This window comes from Frieseomelitta varia, unplaced genomic scaffold (genome assembly GCF_011392965.1).
Source record: "Frieseomelitta varia isolate USP_RPSP 00005682 unplaced genomic scaffold, Fvar_1.2 scaffold_965, whole genome shotgun sequence".
Classification (NCBI taxonomy): Eukaryota; Metazoa; Arthropoda; class Insecta; order Hymenoptera; family Apidae; genus Frieseomelitta; species Frieseomelitta varia.
In genome coordinates, this window is record NW_025110773.1 from 103,524 (window position 1) to 125,029 (window position 21,506).

Genomic DNA, 21,506 nt, shown 5'->3' on the forward strand with positions numbered 1-21,506 from the left:
ATATTTCGCAGATATTTCTGAATTTTTCGTGCCCGTGCATTCGACATTTATCTGTTTCGAAACGTTTCGAATCAAATCTCACGCTATTCGGTCCATTAGATGAATTCTCTTTATTTTGAGAAGAGGAACGAGGCAGAGAGAACGAGGGTAGTTTAGTTGGATTTAAGTTGCCAGTGGAAGGCAAACTCGACTTCTTCCTACTTCCTTCCGTCCCTCTTCCGTGTGGATTCGCATTTAGACGTCAACGCGACGACGAATCTCGTCGTCCAGGCAATATGAAGCCACGCTGGAAAGTCTGTTTCGTCCTCGAACGCAATATTCGGCGAGAATGTTGTCTTAATAATGTCTTCCAGCGTGCGAGCAAAGTGAAATTACACGTGTCTGACTTTCGCGAAACGAGACCTAACCCCGTAACCCTTTCCCTTTGCACAAACTCCCCTTACAGCCCATCTCGAATCTGTCATATGCATATATAAAGTTGCTAACGATACTTTTCTCTTTTCTCTGTTTCAGGTGAGTTGAAGCATCTCCCTTTACCAATCCCCTCTTCGTACATCAAATACGTAAGTTTGGCGGAATGTTGTTTTGTTGTTTATTTTACTGCTGTCTTTCGATCACTAGATTTTTACGTATTTTTGATATTATCATGAACGAAACCGAAAGGGAACGGAACAGACATTCGTACACAGATATTCTGCTTTGGATATCGATATTTTGTTGCATTATATGTCTATTATTGAACGGTATAAAGGTGTGTTTTGGCACTTGCAAACTTTCCACAAACTTTACACAAAAATCGGCGATCTACTGGCCGAGATAATGGATTCATAACTTTTCACGCAAGTTGTGTTCACGCTACGGCATTACATTTTTGGGGAATTTGAACGTTTGCATACTTTATTCGTTTTTCATTGCTATTGTTTACCTTGTATCTCGTTGAAACTGCCCGTGCGAAATGACCAATTCGTAACCTTTCGTAAAAGTTTCACGGTACAGCAACGATGCGTTTTCAAACGGAGTTCAATCATTTTCCTTCTCCGGCCAAGTTAAATTTTTTCATTCGTCTTTCCTCCACAAGTACTGTCTCTGAATGTAACTGTATTAAAGTTTCAATACTCGAAGGTCTGACTTAACAGATTTCTAAATTCCGCGATTTTCAAATGTTCCCTTATTTCGATTTCCTTCGCGATCTCTCGAAATGAAAGAGGGAACGTGTGGCCAACAAGTTTCGTTCCATGGGAATGTTTGGAGATCGTTTGGCGGCGCAAAGAAATATAAATCAGAGGCCACGATAAAATCCGCTAATCGAAATATCGAGCCTGCAGACGATGGGATAGAAGTGTTAGGGGTTAAGTAACGCGCGTGGAGGAAGGGGTAACCGACCGGTATCTTGGACGGATATCGGCTGCCGTTGGATATCAAGCTGCCGGTGATTCACTGGCGAGGAAATAAAAGCAAAATGAAGAGAATTGAAATAGCAGGGTTCAGGTCGGAGCTGGGAGAACCATCGGCCACGGCGATGGGGAAGGGAGTGGTGTCTAGGTGGCGATCGAGCAAACGGAGAAGCGAAGAAGAAACGAGAAAACGAAGAAGGCACGATTAAAGAGACCCACGCTTCGAAACGCGGACATCCATTGCTCGTGTTTGTTCGACGATTCTTGAAATTTCTCTCTCATTTCGGGGACAACGATTTGAAATAAAAATCACGAGGGTTAGCGCGATGCAGCTGATTGTGAGTGGAATCAGACGCTGAATTTTGAGAAATTCCAATTCAAGAAGAAGTAATTCTTTTCATTTTTATTTTATTACAATTTTCATAAATTTGATTAGCGAGACTATAATTGACTCTGTTAATTCCCAATTGCAAGTGTTGGATAAATTAAGTTTCTAAACATTTAAGTTTGCGCGAAACACCAACTTCTGAAGAAGAACTTTTGTTTTTGTATAGTTGTAGAGAAATTATACGTGTAAAACTTGCAAGATGTGAAATAACGTTACGGAGGTGTGTATCTCAGGCGGTTAATCCGTAACATAAATTGATCGGTTGTTTACAGACCCTAGCACGCTACAATAACTACATAGTTTAGCGTGTATCATTATACAGGATCTTTGCTTTCGCTCGACTTTGCCTGCGAAAACAGGGCGATCCAGAAACTGGATTTAGATTGCGCAATCCCTGTGCAATTTCGTGCTTTTGTAAATTTCATCTCTTTGTTAAAGAAATGCAGCGTGACTGTTATGCTTAATATACACTCGGCGCGCGGAACCTTCGCCATTTTTTTTTTTTTTGCGCTTAAATTCCCCACGAACGCATAAAAATCGCACGATCTAGTTACAAAATGTCGAGATAAATAAGTCACGTTTCGAATTTGCATCGTAAATTTCGACCATCCAATAACATTTTTTTCTTTTCTTTTTTTTTTTTTACTATTCAATGGTACTTTGAATTTACATGTAAATGTCGAGTATCTGTTCAATCGATATTTTTCTTCTCTGCTGTTTGAAATCTAGTTACTCTCCGAGAACTGTTTCAATGTTTAATACATGCCAATTTAAAACTATCCGGGAATCAGAAGTCGGTGAATTCACCATGACGATAAAATTTCGCCACGTTTCGCCAGCGTGATAAATAAAGAACGAGAGACGTGGAAACGCGTAGAGCCTCGCAAGTATATCGAGACGGCAGCGCGGATAGTTCACCTCGGGGGGAAAGTCACCAAGTTTTATAGCCGATGGCGAGGGAACTTTGTCATTCGGGATCGAGGTGGATCAAGAACGGCGCGAGCGTTTCTTATCTTCTTCCAAACAGTGAATTCGAAGCGTCGATCAACGTGTGGACGCTTCGTAATAAACGAGGGAAGGGGCTCTCTCTCTCCGTATGGTTGACCATGTGTTAACAGATAACCAAGTTAAAGCGGGTGTGTTTTTAGGGAGGTTAGAAGCTCGATCCTCGATCTCCCGGCGATATCAACGATCTTAATTGTCCCCGGAACGCAATCGCCCTCCTCTCGTGCTCTCTGCGTGCGTGGAATCTTTTATCTGGCTGAGAGAATTGTTGGTGGACGATATTTCCTGGGTTGGATCGTGTTGCCTTTATCGGTGGTTAATGCAGACATTCTTGAAACGGTGGTTTAGCGCTCCCCGAAGACAGACTTATCCTCGGGAATCTTGAGCCTCAGCGGTCAGCCGGGGAAGAGACTAACGGTGAACGCGAGAAGAGGAAGATCTTTCCACGAAGCATAAATTTGGGAAGCTCTCTCGCTTCGTGGGAAGAGAGAACTTTGGAAATTGCTGGATGAACAAATGTTCTGTCATTTTTTTCTTTTCTTTTCAAAGAAATTGAAATATAATTCAACGTAATGTAACTTGAATTATATATAACGAATTATTATATAATTGACGATCCATGAATTATCGATCGAAACCTGGCAAGGCAACGAAGCGTCGACATTCGACCAACGAACTCAAATTACAAAATCAAATCAACAAAATTCGAGGATCAGAGGATCGAAGTTTGAGTTTCACCGGCGAACGATATTAGCCGGAATGAATGCAAAAGGCAGCGTAAGAAAAAGAAAAAAAAAAAAAAAAAAAGAAAAAGAAAGAGAACGAGGGGGATGATTCCCGGTAGATTGTAAACTTCAAAAGCTATCACCTTCGAAACCACTTTTCCCGAAACCAATCACCATCCGACCGAACAACCACCGCCGCTGCCGCTCTACCGTCCCCCTTTCCTCTCGAAAAATAAAACCACCGCCAGGCGGAGAATTTGATCGATTGCTTCCACTTCCCTCGCCGTCTTCCGGTAAGCCTCGACGGCCTCGAAGCGCGGCCCAAGACAGAGCTCGACAGGTGACACGTCGCGGCGGGAGTTCGGCGTGGAAGCTTGGGCGTCGCGTCGTCGTTTGTCACGCGACGTCGCGACGCGCCAACGCACTCCGTCACCGGTTTCCTCGCGGATTTCCCGGCGTTCGCGAAAGATTTCGCGGACTCGAGCCGATCCCGCCAGCGGTTTCTCTCTTTATCTTCCATCGCGTCTCGTCGCCGGCGAAGCACGTAGATGGAAGCCGATCATCTTTGATCGCGAGCAAACAGTCGCTGTCTGCCGTTTATTTGCAATAGAACGCCATTTGCATGAACTTGCATGTCGTGGGACAAACGTAACAGCTTGGATGTTGATGGTGTTTGTTGATTTTTTCCCTGTTGGCGATTTGTTACTTGTAGAAGAGAGTTTCAGGTTTAGATTAGGTTATCACGGGCAAAGAATCGCTATATATATTATTATTATTATTAAATCGTTTATTTATAGTAAAATTTGTATAAACTTACATTCGTGGGAGAAACGTAACAGTTTAGATGAACAGAGAAACAGTTTGTTGATTTTTCCCTCTGTTAGTGATTTGTCATTTGTATATTTGGGTTTCAGATTTAGGTTAGGTTAGGTTGTCGCGAGCAAAGAATCGCTGTTTACCGTTTATTTATAATAAAATTTATATAAATTTATATTCTTAGAAAAAACGTTTAAATGACAGAAGTTTATTGATTTTTCCCTCTGTTAGTGATTTGTCATTTGTGTAATAGGATTTCACGGTTTAGATTAGGCTGGAGATAATCGCCTAAGGTAAAATTATCGCTGGAAAAATTGAAAAAAATTTGAAACTCTTCACGAAAGTTTGACTTTTTATATTATCGCGAATATTATAAACGAGAGATGCGTACCATATTTGAAAACAGGAGTGTGCTTTCTCATTATACACGTGTATTCTTCACGTGCTTATTCTATTGAAAGTTCTAAAGTCTGACGAAAAAAAAAAATTCTTTTTCGATTTTTTCCTTAATCATTGAAAATTTTTCGACCAAAGAAAACGATGAAACTTTTAATTGCACTTTTCCGCTGCTTATCTTAGGCAGTTTCAGGTAGATTACTTCTCATTTTATGATTGCTCTATTGCAATCTGGATTTTGTAGTCGATCCGATCTTTTGTCCTTTCTCTCTTCGTCTCTCTGATGCAAGATGCAAGTCGATGATCTTTGATCGTTCTCGGGAGGGGAGGGGGAGGAGGAAGCAAAGCGGGTTGATTCGAGTGCGGTCGCGCAGCCATCACAGACGCGTGAATTATAGAGACGCCGGCGGAAAAGTTTTCCGACAGCCACTCGAGAGAAGAGAGAGGGAGAGCGAGAAAGAGAGACAGTCTGCTTGTTTGAAGTTGCGCCCACTGATAGATGGAGGGATGATGGAAAATAAGTGGAAGTTCCTTTTTTTTCCCTCAAGGTATTTATATCGAGCCATCGACCGGCCGTCTGACTTTTCCCGTATTCCTCCACTAGAAATTTGTTTCCTCGGTTGGAAGTTTCGTCGGCGGCGAATCGAGAACGCGATGCAATTAGACGGTCGAAACTCCCGTCTCTTTTTCGGGAGACGTTCAGCGGGTGTGTTGATATATCGCGGACGAGAGGCTCTCTCGTTGTCGTTGAAATTGTCTGCAGGAAGATTCTTCGCGAAGAAGTTGGTTCTCGAGATGGGAGATCTCGCGGCAAACGTTAGAGCGGGGGTCGTAATGCTTCCTCCAAGAGAAGCCAGTCGGAGAGACTGAATGGAGGTTAATTGATATTTATAAAGAGTACGGTATCGGCTCGAATTTCCCAAGCGTGTTCCATCGATCGTGTTTACTCGCGTGGATAAAGAACCCGCCGTCTCGATGCCGAGAAAGAAGTCGGTGGAAATTCTCGAAATCGCAGGCAGTCCGATTCCTCGAGCGATTCCGTTTCCCTCGGGCGAGGGAGTTCGGTCTTTATTTGCCGGCACGGGATCGCACGTTTTTGACAAACTACGTCGCACAACGTCGTTTACGAGCGCCGTTAAAGTGTCTGCACCGTCACGTGTGCCGGTGATCGTTAGACGAATCGTCGGACGACCATGTAACGTTACCGCGCGGCACATCGACGTACATATACATGTACAAGTTACATTATACGTACATTCGAGTCGATCTGCCGAGATCATTAGCCAATTCTCGCCCGGTTCTCCGTTCTCGTGACACGCGCAGTTAGAAAACGTTCGAAGAAAATACGTCGTCGGGAAATAACCGTCTCTAACCATTCACTAGGTCGAAATTATTCGTCGAGCCAGAGAGAACAAGGCTTAAACCTTCCGTCTAGACGGTAAACGTTTCCAGTCGAAAGTCAGCTCCGAAACAATTATTCCCAGTCGGCGTGCGCGTTTAACGGCGGTTATTTTTTTCTTTCTTTCCTCTTTTTTTCTTCTTTTTCCCCAGGCAGGCTCGTATTAATTCTGGAACAATACTTCCAGCCTGTTTCACCACCGACAGATATCCCTCTCTCTTTCTCTCTCTCTCTCTCTCTCTCTCTCTCTCTCTCCATCTCTCCATCCACTTTTTCCCCTTCCCTTTCTTTTTTCCACGTGCTTTTTTTTTCCACCACGATTCGGCACATACCGCGTGCATCACGCGCACGCTACACGCGGATGCTTGCCAAAAAGCCCTCGGCGTCCCTTCCCTCCCGCCTCCCTCCCCCCCCCCTTTTTTTCTCGTTATCTGGCCCGCTAGATCCGGGAGAGTGTTCCGCGAAAATGGCATTCCAGCCACTCGACCGTGTCCCCTTCAACCATCCCCGTGCTCAACCCCCGACCATTGCGCATCTACGCTGCGCCCCCCGTCTCATGGCCTAGGTGGTGGCCGTTTTCCCCTGGCGGGCGCATTAATTTTTATTACGAGCGTTCCTTTTCTCTCTCTTTCTCTCTCTCCCTTTTTTTTTCATTTGCCACCGGTCTCGGGCGGTGCACAGGACAACAATAATTACTCCCCCGTGCAATTATAATGATATCTAATGAAACGACCCCGACGACGTGCTTTGGCGGGGATGGCGAAGTACCAGCCGGCGGTATTCTTTAGTTGGCGCGCTGTCCGCGGCAGAGTCGCGCTTTTAGGGCTGAAACGCGTTTCCACGGGTGCCGACGCTTCTGGAAACGCACAACACCGGCTGCGACCGGTGTCCGATTTGAATATATTTTCGCACGACGCTCCGATGAACGCGTTTTCCCGTCCAGAATTATTTCAAGACCGTAAGATCGTAGCACGGTAGGTCGTCGAGTTCTTTTCATGTCAGCTTTAACGTTATTCATCAGGTCAGAAATATTTAAGTAGAGATAACCTTGATGCTGATTAATTTTCATTTCGGACACTGTTTCATGCGTCAGAGCATCGGAAAAATAACTGAAAAATTACGGGCCTCTGCTTCTTAAAATATCTATTTAATACCGGAACTACCAAAACAGTCAAAATGACCGATTTTTAATTCTCCCTAGAAATTTTATAAATGCATGTATTCTTACAGATTTTTGAATGATTTTTCATAAAATGTATTTCAATGACAAGTAAAAGTTTCTTTATAACACAAGATTGTATTATGGTGTGAAAAGAATTCGTCGAAATATTAAACTTGGAAAATACAACTTTTGGCCATAAAAGTACGATGGAATATTTGGTTAAACATTACGAACTAGTGAGCGAGATATACTTTTTTTTAAGTACAGTCGTACTTATTGCAGATGCATGAAAATATTCGAAACCCGCTATCGCGGAAATATGTTTCGAATATGTTTCTAAATCGATGTCTTGCAGGTTTCGTGCCGCCGTGCGAGCGCGAAACTGGGCTTTTCGTCGAACAGCGGAGTAAAGGATTGCTTGCGGCGGTCTTATCGCTGGAAAACGCGGGCGATCGTTGAAATTGCAACGTGTACTCGATCTTTTTTCTTTTTTTCGGCCGATTTACACGGGCACGCAAATCTTCGTAAATCACCACAGGCGGTGTGGCGCTCGGCTGTTGGCGAGCGCGCGCGTCGCGATAGGTATCGAATCGCGATTCCGGATCGACGAGATAGCCAGAGATGGGGCAGACGAAGACGAAACGAGACGTCGGGACCGAAATCGGGCGCGATCGATTCGCAGCCGCCGCTAATTGAGCCTCGATACGATGAAACTACAAACAGAGGCTCGGCCAAGTGGGTGCGATGCTCTTCTCGCGAGCCATTCTCCCTCGCAGCCGCACCAGATTCTATTTGCCAAATAAGAATTCAGCCGGCGATACGATCGGCGAAATTGGCCGATCTTACCGATATCTCTCGACGTTTCTACACGAATTTGAAAGCAATTGGACAATTGGAAAATTTGAATATTGAATATAACTCTGTAAATGTAATTTTTTTTCCCGATGAAAATGTAGGTTCCCTTTACTCGTTGAAGCATTGAAACACTCTAAAAAGAGACTTCCCCACAAGGGACAGACATTTTTGACTCGCGGTGTGTGTTTCTGTTTTTTTTCAAACGTTGCAGTTGCGCCACTTTGGCGACGTCGCTTAACAACGAAGCGAAATTAGTATAAAACGCCTGTTGAAAAAGTCATTTGGTAATGGTCCCTGAATTGCTTTTTATATGATTGAGCGTATGCGAAAGGGACGATTTCCTGTCAGAACTGATATGTATACGTTATTTTGAAAATATTAATATCTCGGTGGAAACGTTCGTCGTTCATTTTCTTCTTGTATCTTTATAATGGAAAATTTCTCTCGTTTCGCAACTGATGTCACTGAATGTCGAGAGCAGTGACAATTTTGGTTTGTCACGATTTGATTTTCAAAAGATCAGTATTTTTAACAGTAACTTGGTTCACCTGATTGAAATCTCTAGTGCTCAGGTGCTCGACCAATGACAAAAGACAATTCTGACTATTCCAAAATTCTGTTATGTGTCTGTATATTTTCTGGAATTTTCGGAGAATGACGAACAGGCCAATTTTTCAGGTCGTGTCGAATATAATGCAAAGTAAAATCAAATAGACAATGGCTACAACTCAATGATACTACTTACGGAGGATTAAATGTCGTTATTCCCGTGACTGGAACGGTTACGTTCTCCAAATTTCGCGGCTCTGTAGTCAACACCTCCGAGTGAGAAATGACGAAGCGAAGCAACGGAATCACGCTTCACGGTACACGGTAGGTTCTCGAACAAAGCCGCTCGGCCACTTACGATAATTGGCCGTGAGACTGATTGGCTTCAGCGACCCATCCGTCAATTAGCACCGCGTAATTTTGGCCACGCGTCGAGTTTAATCAACTGCAAACGATAGGTGAACTCTCTCGACCGGTCTCGTAAATGTATACATTCGAGTGGACTGTGACCGCCCCCCCCCCTCCCTCCTCTCTCCATCGCGCGCAATGGGAGACAGCTTTTTCCTGCTTTGTTTATCGTTGCCTTGTTTCCAGATTACTCTGGAATCTGTGAAAAGCTACGCGCTCGTCGGACGATTTCATTAATATTTGCCGCTTTCGGAACGATTGTTCCGTAAGTGCGTCGCTCGTTGTACAAAAGTGTACGTTAATGAATTAAAATGGCAGAAAACGGGGCACAGGACTTCGGAGCGTAGCCTTTCGAAACGTCCTTTTCCTTTTTTCTCAGGTTGCTGTTGTTTTTCTTAAAAAAAAGATGATGGGATAATATGCTCGACGAGTGAATATTTAAAACTGCGCATCTGTCATTTTATGATTAGCGTTTCATCCCCTAAATGCTATTACGTGACCTACCTTCTAAAAACGTTCGATAGTTATTAGCGTTCGTTGGAGGATCAAGCGAAGAATAAATTTCCAATGAACGAACAGGATAACATTTTTTTTAAAAAGAGGGCGGCTCTCACTGCGTTTATCTCCTTCGATCAGTCAGAGAGAATCAGTTGCAATCACTGGCGAAAAGGAATACTGCATGCACGTATTTCATAAAATTCTGACCATTCCCCTATCGATTCTCTGTGCAATGAAACGAAAACACGTGGACAGGAATTTTTTTTTTTTTTTTTTTTTTTTTAATCAAAAGAATATCCTCCGGTATATTGGTTGCTATACTTATCGAGTCTCGCTCGCGCGCGAGAGAAACTTTGGTTCCCCTCCATTAACCTCGCGCGTTACCAGATCCTATTTAAAGTTGTATCCATTAGCAGCGGCGATTTTTTTCCATCCATCGTCCGCCATTTTCATCGACGAGCGATTGCCGAGGGTTCACGATTGACAGACAGACACACACACACACACACGCCGTTGTTCCTCTCGCCGGCGGTATTTTTTACGACGTCGAAGCCGACTGCGAAACAGACGTTCGTCTGTGCGTTTCTCCGTTAATTTCCCTTCGCGCTGTTTGCCCGGCGTGCGCGCACGTTCGAACGTTCGCAGCTAGGTTCCAGTTCTTCACTCCCGTTTTTCATCCTCGCCCGCCTTCTCCACTTGTCACTCTCCCCCTTCTGTTTCTTTTTTTTCACTTCTGTCCATCCGCGTTTCTCTTTTTCTCTCTTTCTCTCTCTCTCTCTCTCTATTTCTCTCTCTCTCTCTCTGCCACTCTATTTTAACTCCCGTTCGTCTCGTCTTCTTTTATTTATCCGCATTCGCCTGTTTACTCGGCCATTCGCTCCTCCGCTCATTCATAATTCTCTCTCTCATTCGCTTGCTCGATTAGTCACTTGCGCGCCTACTCACCCACTCGATCACCCTCTCTCTTTCTCTCTATTTCTGTCTTTCGCACGGTGTGCGTTTTCTGTCCCGCGAAACCTACGTTTCAACCTCGCACTTTGCGTTCGTTCGTTGCCCCGATCGATCGTCGATTGGTCTTTCATCCTCGGCAGGGAAAATTTCTTACGAACCGTCAATTTCGACAGCTGTTTCACTTACTCAGGAGAAACGCTTTGAGTATGATTAGTCATTCCCCGGAAATATAAAATACGAGAAAAATATCGCTAGAGTCAAAGAAATTGATCTAAATTTGATCTCTTCGCGAAACATATATGTGTAAAAACTCGTATTCTGTAGTTCTCTACGAATTTTTCCCCATTCCATGCATTTTTCATACAAATTTTATACTTTGATCAGTTAATATTCACACGTACGTTCCCAGAAGTAATTACTGCCACCAACTGGTAATAAAATACGATTTATCTTTTCTCTGTCGTTCGCTAAAAAAGGGAATCCTCGTAAATCCTCAGATCGGCTAAACTAAAGCTAAATTTCAATTCCACGAAAATTTAATTTAATCCTAGAGAACGATTCTGTCGCTTGCTGAAACGAAACACATTCAACTGGATCTTTTCGTGAAACATAGGCGCAAAGCTCATATTCTACATTGTCTTACGAATGTTTCCCTATTCCCTGCATTCGATACTTGTCTAATAAAAATTTGTACACTTTGATCGGTTAAACATTCACACACATACGTTCCCAAAGGAAACTGCCGCCACCAAGTGGTAACAAAATACGATTTATCCTTTCTCTGTGTCGTTCGCTGAAAAAAAGTGACTCCTCGGATCGGCCAAACTGAAGCTAAATTTCAATTCCACGAAAATTTAATTTAATCCTAGAGAACGATTCTGTCGCTTGCTGAAACGAAATACGTCCCATCCTCTTCCGATGGCTCATTTGCCAGGCCCACTTCCCACTTCGCGGCTTAGTGGATCGTTCGTTCGTTCGTTTCGTAGCTCGACTCTCGCAGATTCACCGGCGCTCGTTTCGAAAATGGCTCGTTCAGCGTGGACCACCGATCTCTCTCCCCCGCCCGGTAAACACAGACACCCGTGCATTATTCCGTGGCGTTGTCCTGCCGTCCGTTGGCTGTACGTCCGTGCGCGAGCCTTCACGTCAAACGTTGCCTGTTTGTACAGGGGTTGGCCCGACCCTCCGTGTGTACCTGTGCAGGCGCGCGTGCAAACCCGCCGGACCAGCCCGGATATAGATCGCGTACGCGCCGTATAATGCGGCCTGCTCCACGGCTGAAACGCGTCGCCGGCCTTTCACCGGGATAAAATCGTCCAAACGCGTCCGATACACCTGCGTCGAATCGACCGCACGAATTGTCGGCGGCACCGGCGCGATCGTTTTCATTCTCGGTCCGGTTTCGAGTCTCGTTTCGGTTCTCCGAGGTGGTGGATTTATTTTTTTGGACGGGGCACGGACGTAAATTAACAGGTAAATTTCGTTGGTCAGTTAGCTGAGACAGCGTGATTATGTTTGACGCTTGTTGCAGGCTGTGCTTGCACGAGTGGCACTTTTGTTTTTCTTTTGTAAAAGTGTGAAGTAGAATGTAGATAGAAGCAACTGTGTCATATTATGAAGATTTGTATACTAAGGAAATTATGTCAACCACTATTTTGCAAATGACGTGCCGACTTGACTAGTTTCGATAGTGAAATTCGATGTCGATTGTTCTTAGCTGCTTGATCCGTTCGATTTTCACGAGACAGTTGCTTCTTAGGAATGGATGATTGAGATTAACATTTTAGCCTCTCATTCCTGACATTTTTCGTAGAGTGATTCGACACTATTCATTCTTTCGTCCTTTCCTCGAGAAAACTGGGACATTTTTAAACAGCGGAATAAATTCTGCCGACAGATAGAAACGCTCAGTGACAGAGAGAAAATTAGGATATTTGGCAGATATAACCGAAAACGTGTTTCGTTACAAGCGTTTGTACAATATTGATACACAACGGGGTGCCATATTCAGACGATATTCGTTGAAACGTTGCAGTCACGCCCGCTGTCAACCTACGAGATCCTCCAAACGAGGATCGTAAAATTCGAAAAACGGTACGAGATCGGACGCGTGATCGATCGACGAATCAACGAACGAACGATCGTTCTATCGAGCCCCGGGACGATGGTCCATTGTAACTCGCGGCGGCGAGTTTGCTTTCCCTTTACCGAGCATCCAGCGAACATTACAAAATGAATGGCCCGCGGCTGCGCAATCAGAGGCACGCACGCCTCCACCGTGTAATGAAAAACAAACATTCGGCCCCGGCAAATAGAGCCGCATTATAGGGGCGAAAGAGTACCGGCCGCTTGGTAATCCTTCGCGGAATTAGCCGGAGAGGCCGGCATCGCGAGGCTGCTGGCCATTGTGTGTGCTCTCTCCGAAAGAACCCGGAGCCCGGGCATCGTCGAGCTGATTGCACGCGAACTCGAGCGCGGCGAATCGTCTCGATCTGCACGCGGCATTGTTACTCGTCGAGTACAAACGAGCAGAGATTGAACGAATGATGGTAACCGGTGATTTTTCGAGCAGGAACAGAGCAACCTTCGCGTCCGCGGGTTCTATTGGAACGAGTCTTCAAAATTTACGATTTGCGAAAGAAAGAAGACTAACTGAAACTGTCACTCCAGCGAGATGATCGACGTCGCCAGGATTGCCAACCGCGCTAACATCGGGCGAATAAGAAATGGCACTTTACGAGTATCACCTTGTTTCGCACTTGAAACATTCCGACGAGCGAAGGAGGGAAACGTGATATCGAGCGAATGGATAGTGATACTGTTCTATTTTATGTGAGACAATCAACGAACGTAGAGAGAGAACACAGAAGTGATATTCTTCGTATCGTTCACTCTACTTTGAATTCTCCAGCGAAATGATCGACGAATGAAGAAACGTCGCGATAGAGATAATAATGAGCAAGTAATTTCAGAAATGGTACTTTCCCTGTGGAATACCTTGCCGTCTATGCTGCCATCAGTCACTTTGAACTGTCCTGACGAAACAATCGACGAACGTGGAGAGATTACGATAAAGGTAATAATCTGAAAAAGAAAAAGAGAAGAAAAATAGCACTCTTGCAACACGTGACGTTGTCCACTGTGTGTGTGTGTGTGTGTGTGTGTGTGTATCGAGATTTCCTGTCCAATGAAACAGATTCGTATAAAAATCGATTAACCGTGCCGACGGTGAACCGGGAATCGGTGAAAATCCCATTGGAACGAAGTTATCTAATGGCCGATCCATTGTTTTGAAATGGTACAATTTCCGTGTCCGAGCCGTTATTATCCGGTTTTCGAAAATTCGAAACGCCGGCCGAAAACTCGTGTTTCGGGTTTCAAAAAAAAAAAAAAAAAAAAAAAAAAAAAATGGAAAAAAAAGAAAAAGAAAGGGGAAGGAACAACAACGAGAAAAATTGGCTCCATTCTTTCGAAATCGGAGGACATTGAAAGAATCTACCCCGGTTGCGAGAACAGTTAATACGAGCATCGATACAACGAGCACAATACTTCGTTGTCGTTCCCGCGTGTCCGTAGCGAAAAAACACTTGAATTCGATTCGAGCTGCCGGCTGCATGGAGATCGATTATTATAGCTGCCAGTTCGCCCCGATAACTGCCGACAATTTCATTTTTTCCGCCCCCGATATACGTATCTCGCGGTAGTTTACCCTTCGGGACTCGAAACTTCCTTCGATTTCTCGCCGATCTCGTTCCACCTTCGGATTTCCACCGGCAATCCTCTTCCAAAAGAAAGGTAATTATTTTTCACAGAAATATCTCACCGTAGTCTGACGAAATGCGAAAGGACAAACTTTCAATATGGCGGCCAGTGACAACGAAACAGAGAAAATTAATTGGAAAGGGGAGGTGGGGATGTATCACGCCTGAAGAAAGAAACATTACAAGTACGAAAATCTCGTTTCGCGGACAAGTACATTTTTCACGCGAAACAATTCTCTCGGCGTCGCGACGAGGAAACAGAACACAGTATCGGTAACTAACAGCAGCGCGCGCGCGCGCACGAGCGGTGGAAGTTGCATTAACAAAGCCGAGCGACAAGCGGACGAGGAATTTTATCCCACGCACGAATTACGGGGGCCGGCGTTGCACTCGTTTACAAGCATTCATTGTCGAAATGTCATTTCGCGAGAATTGTGCCGCGACACGTGCACGCGCGCGTACCTACCGCTCGCAAAATTCCTCCCGCGAAGAATGGGCTCTCGCGCCAAGCGAAATACGCGATCGCTGCCTCCCTCTCCCTCGAATTACGCGCGCGCTCTGCAGACTTTTTTTTCCCCTCCCTCCCTCCCTCCCTCTCTTTTTTCTGTTATTAGAAATATGTAGCGGAATTACGATACTATTGATCGGGACTTTCGAGCTCGATGTTTTTCAAGCGACAGAGAAAGAGAGAGAGTGGGAGAATATGTGATTTAAATGCGATTTTCGAGGGGAAATTTCCGAGGTGAAAAGTTAGAGCCTTTGGAAAAATTGATTCGTTAAACAATTGTTTTATAATTGTTGACATTGTTTACTTTTGTTCGATTTACTGAAATTACTGTTGGCGAGCTGTTGGGTTTTGTAGAGGATTAACTGGACACAGCGAAGCAAGGAATTATTAATTTGTAAATTAATAAATAACAATTGCAGACGTATGAGATACATCTCCGTAATGTCCGGAGAACTCTAAAGAGAGAACTTCCATTCTTCTTTCAAATTATTTCTCTACTCTCTCGCGGGACCAAGTATTTCCCTATCCACGCACTCTTCCGAATTAAACAAGTACAAATAACACTCTTATCATTTACAACAATCCGTAGGCTATGAACGATATAAAAATGGCAGATATCCTTCGAATTCTTTTTTCTCCGATAGCATCGGAGCCTTTTCATTAAACGAGAGAAATTAATTACAAGGAAACAACTGTAGAAAACGAAAATGAAAATAACTCTCTTATCTGTGAAAAAAATTACAAGACCCAGCATTGTGTGCTGCCATCTATATGATATCTAAACAATGGCAATGGACAAACGTGCACATGGCAACTCGCACAATGTAACTCGTTTGGCCGACAAATTTACGCAACATAGGACGTGGAAACACAAGGTAGGATCCAACAAATATGGGGCAACGTGTCCGTGCGGCTAGTCAAGATTTATTCGGTAGCAGGGGATTAGCGAAATATTTACGCAGCTCGCGAATCACGGGCTTCGTATGAAAATGGCGGTGACGTATAACGAGGGTGCGAACATTCCTATCCCCGCGTTGTGGATCATCGGATCGATCGCTGAACGGATGAGCAGCGGACGACAACGACGTTGTAATTAAGACACTTTTCCTGGATGGTTAATTAACGTTATCTCGATCATACGTCGGGGCTATATTGATTTTCGAGTGAGTTTGAAACAATAGCGGCGAGTCGAAAACAGTTGACAGTGCGTCGATGAATTTCACTGGAGATTACGTCGCGAAGAAGCCATCGAAGAAGGAATATTGACTAATTTCCAGTGGCCGCGCGGAAATTTTAATCTTTCGTCAGTTTAAAAAGTAGGATTTTTTATGCTGGTATCACAGGCAGGTGTATATTAATAATATAATAATAATTTGCGTGAGTATAAAGTGTATCAATAAAGTTTATTAATTGTTTGGTATCGTGAAAAATAGTAATGTAATGTATCATAATAGTGTGTACTACTAGAGAGAAGTTTCTTTTTAATAATTGTGTAAAAATATGCTTGGACAATGGAAAAATTTGATTTTAAGTAAGAATGTATTTTATAGTTAAGTATGATAAGTTAAATAATGGTAAAAGATTTTCGATGAATTAATTAGTGGTGAAAAATTAAATCTCACGATGGTAAGTAGTTTCTTCACAATTATTTTCTATGCAACAACAATGCAAATCTATTAAAGAAAATTAAGTGTCGTGTCTGTTAAAGAAAATTAAGCGATATAAAGAAGAAATTCAAAGAAAAACGTTCTAGAAATTACGGTGTTATAATCAGAAGAACGAATACCAACATATTTTCTACAACTTTATGGAAAACGGAGGCAAGCACGTAAATTAATTTCATTCTGAGTTTCCGTGAGAAATTAAATTGTCTTGATTGAAGAGTACATGAAAATAATACCAAATATTAAATATTAAAAAATTCTTTAAACGTAAAATTTATTTTTTCTTTTATTAATAGCAGATTTTTTTAATTAATGATCGCTGTTTCTAATTGATCGAGCGATTCTAGTAGAATTCCTTTGTTCTCGTGCATGCATACACGGCGAAAGCGAGAAGATACGTCGATGAATGGTTTCTATGGAGGTTGAACGTGTATTTTCCTGCCATTTAGTATGGAAATAGTTAGTATAGCAAAGCCGATAAAGAGACCGCCATGTTGGCAAGCATTAATTAACATCTTCGAGCAAGACGTCAAGTCTTGGTATACCGGAAACTCTCGGATTTCAGCGGGCCTTGAGCGTATTTCCAGAATAAAGGTCATTAATCCTGATTTCTGCTTCGAAACCGAGATACAACCCCCTAATACAAAACAACCTCAATCATTCTGAAAACCTGTGTTCTGGTTAAGCCAGAATCCGAACCATTAGACCCGCAGCTATTTGTTCGTCTGACGTGTTGAAATTTGCATTGCGGCGTTTCAATTCTTCAAGTTTCTACGTTTCGAACGATGAAGAGCAACGTGGTCGAATGGGATCAGAGGGAAAGAGTCAATTTCAATAGCTGCCGGTTCGTCAATTCTTACATTGTAAATTTAGACAAATTGTCGCACATTGTATTTAATTAACTGTTCACGGCCGAAATGTTGCTCGTTTGCAAGAAAGAAAGTTACGATTAATAAAAGTTCCACGTTTCACGACCAAAAGTCTCGTATTTTTCGCACAGCAATTTGAAATATATTTAATTCGTGTGTACAGCGACCTACATGCGTACAGTTCCGCAGCATTATCCACTTGAATGACACTCCGAATCGTAAAATCCAAAGTGTCCAGACAGCCATAACGGTCGCCCTCCCTAAAACTTTCAGTCAGATAAACCTCCCGACGTATGACTTTCCCACCCGGATACATCTCGCCATACAATTTCCTTCCAATCCAACTTTACAAACTTCCCCATTCCCATAACGAACGCCCAGGAACCGGTTCTCGGATGAGAACCACTGGCCAAATTGCCGCGACGGTTCAATTCCAGCAATAATTTTTGGGGCAACATAACCCACAGAAATTTCACACGCATATTTACAACACATATTTGTGTCACCACCGATGTAGTCAATTCATTGCCACGAAGTGTCGATTCTTAATATATATATATATGTATTTCAATCATCACGTGATTATATGTGAAGCAATTAGACAACTGAAAGCAGTTGCAAAAGCCGGAATTTAGAAATTGAACCTAACTGACCTCTTAAATGAACGTGAATCTAAACTGAACCTAACTTAAATCCAAACCTAAATGAACTAAACCTAACTAAACTAACCCAAACCTAATTAAACTTAATCTAAATCCAAATAACCTAAACCTAAATTAAACTTAATCTAAATCCAAACCTAAATGAAGCAAACCTAACTTAAACCCAAACCTAAATGAACTAAACCTAACCTAAATCCAAACTTAAGTGAACTAAACTTAACTAAACCCAAACCTAACTAAACCTAACCTGAATCTTCAGAATTGAGAAACAACCGGCGAGAAATCCCGCCAAAAATTTTCGCAGCCGCGGCACCTCTACGGAAATGTATCGCAAATCCTTCGAGGGCTATTCCGCTGTCGTAACAGCGCGAGTCCGCGGGCGCAATCGTCCCTTCCCTTAACGACCGGAATTTCTTCGGGAGTAATTAAACGAATTATCAGTCTGGAACGTCGCCATCAGCCGCCATTAGACGTTCACGAAATTCCTACGCCACGGTGAAAAGTGGGGTGGCGCGAGAATTCTTGCCATCGCTTGTTCGCTTGACAAAGCCCTGACCATTTCTTTTCGCTTCTCTCTTTCTCTCTCTCTCTCTCTCTCTCTCTCTGACGCTGTCGTGACACCGCGTCGCCGCGAAAATGCGGTTCATTACGTTCCGCTTGAAAAAGCTGAAACCGGGAGGGAAACCCACTGTCACAGTTTCGTCAAACGAAGATGCTGACAAATTGGAGTCAAGCGTTGCATTGACGTAACAAAGTCACGCGTCCCCGGTAAATTCTAGGATCGAGTAGATCCTAGACTCAACGTCGCGATTATTCGTCTTCGTTTTCTCAAGGCAACGAGGTACAAGGGGGGGCGTAGCTCGTTGCAAAAGATTCTTCAACGCACGCTGGAATTCCTTTTGAGAAATTAGAGGTCTTGGCTTTGAAAAATTTATGCGATACTTCATACGCGATTCCGCGGGTCTCGTATGAATCTTCGTTGGAGTTCCCTCTTGCGCCGATTTCTCCGGTTGAAAGTGTCAACAGAGCCAGGAGAGGAACTTCGAATTCATAACCACGTTGCCCAAATTCAATTTCTGTTTTTTTTTTCTTTCTTTCTTTCTCCCCCCTGTCATTTATCATTTTTCAGCGAACTCCTGCTTGCAAGTGAAAACCACGAATCGTCCCACCTCGTACCCCAGTTTCACGTAACTCTCGAACAAACCAGAGTACACGAGACGTTGCTCGAAAGATTGATTCAGAACCTCGACCATACACAACCCATATTACACGTCGGCGATTTGTCCTAGCTAGAAACTAGAACGTGTCCTAATATTTTCCGTTATTTGTCGCGTTTTCGGGACGTGCATACACGAAGTATCCATTGAAGACGCTGCCGAATCGGCCGTGGCCAATTTCCATGAACAAACAAAAGACAATCAAAAGGACGAAACAAAAGACCAAAGTGGGGGGAAGGGGGGAGCAAAGAATGCTAATCAATAGCGAACGAACGAACGAACGAACGAACGAACGAACGAACGATTCTGGCTTTAAAATATACAGAAGCAGGCCTGCGGGTAAGGGGTTAGGTTCGATGGTTGGGATTTATGGAACGGTTGCTCACCGCCCGGGTCGGCGTTAATAAAGTTTCTCGCCCGGAGAAATGAAGCGCGGGCGTGTTTTGAATCCGTCCGGGAGGATTTCGGTTGCAGGCCTCGCGCCACCTTTTTTGCCTTACGCGCCCTGCGCTGCGCCGTGTAACGAGCGCCACTCTCCTCGCGCGACGATCCCACCAGGGGGAATTCCGTAGCGCGAATTTTAATTAGCGCGTTTCCAACCCCCGTGAGTAAGGATATGACAAGTGGATCCACTTTTCGGAGGGGTGTTAGGGGGATGTTTTTCGCGGACCACGCCTCGAGAATTCTAATTGACAAGGTCAAAGCAGACCTTAATGCACGTCTGACGAAGTCTAGGGGAATAATTATCTCGCTGATACCTCCCCCCTACGACACAAAGAGGTGGCTCTTCGATTTCAGACTTGGCCCAGGCAAATAACTGCCAGAACGCGAAAGAAGTAACAGGGAAGCGTCGATATGAATTTGCAAGTAAATACGAACTTCAAAGAAAATTTTAACTCTGAAAAAAAGGGAGGGGGGGGGAGGAAGGAAAAAGAAGAACTCGTAGCGACTGTCGTACGGGGGGGGAAAATTGTCGCTCCAATTTCTCGCGTTCTCTCTCGTTCTATTTCGCGGATAGATCTTCTCTCTCTCTCTCTGTCTCTCTTTCTCTCTCTTTCGTGGAGCACACCGTGGCACTTTAGCTCGGGGGTTGATGCTCTCCTCTTAACCGGACTGTGCAGATTCAATCTTGGGTTTGAGCGGATCCCGTCGTTGCTCCGGCTGGCTGGCAGATGAGAGAGCAAGAGAGTGCGATATATATATATATATACATATATACTTGATCTCGAAGACTTCGTTTTCGAAGAGGACGAGGCGACTCGTGTCGGGCCCCATCAACATAGCACCGAGATGTTATCTCGTGACTCTTGTAGCTCACGGGTTCTTGCCAGCGAAAGGGAATCGAAGCAGGGGCTGTCGGCTCCCTTAACTCTTTCCTCGGGGCTCCTTGTTCATCCTCCGGCTTTTAGGGGATGATCGTTATGGCGTCTGGCGTTCCGATGACTCGTTCTTCCGAGGTTTCCCAGCCAGCACCTTTCTTCGCTTTCGGCAAAGAGAGACAAAGCGTGCCGAGGTTCTAGCTCGACAATTGTGAATTACACGGCTGGATTTAAAAATACGATCGGCACGAAATTTCATTAACACTAGAACAACCAAAAAGTGGTCGATTTATTGTTAATTTTATAAGTTTTATGTATTTTATATTTGTAACTAAATTTCATATATATTTGTAGTTGTATATTTTTAGATTATATTTGAGAGATTTTTAATCAAATATATGTATATTAATAGAAGCTTGTGTTCTCTTTCTTGTAGCTTGCACTTTAATTTCTTTGCTACGAGTATTATACTTTAGTGGTCAATTTATTACAATTTTCTAGATTTATAACTAAATTTCATATATACCCGTAGCAGTATATTTTTAGATACTCGAGTGATTTTTAATAAATACATATTAATAAAAGCTTGTGTTTTCTTCCTTGCAGCTTACACTTTAATTCCTTTGCTACGAGTATTATACTTTAGTGGTCAATTTATTATAATTTTCTAGATTTATAACTAAATTTCATATATACCCGTAGCAGTATATTTTTAGATACTCGAGCGATTTTTAATAAATACATATTAATAGAAGCTTGTGTTCTCTTCCTTGCAGCTTGCACTTTAATTTCTTTGCTACAAGTATTATACTTTAGTGGTCAATTTATTATAATTTTCTAGATTTATAACTAAATTTCATATATACCTGTAGCAGTATATTTTTAGATACTCGAGTGATTTTTAATAAATACATATTAATAGAAGCTTGTGTTTTCTTCCTTGCAGCTTGCACTTTAATT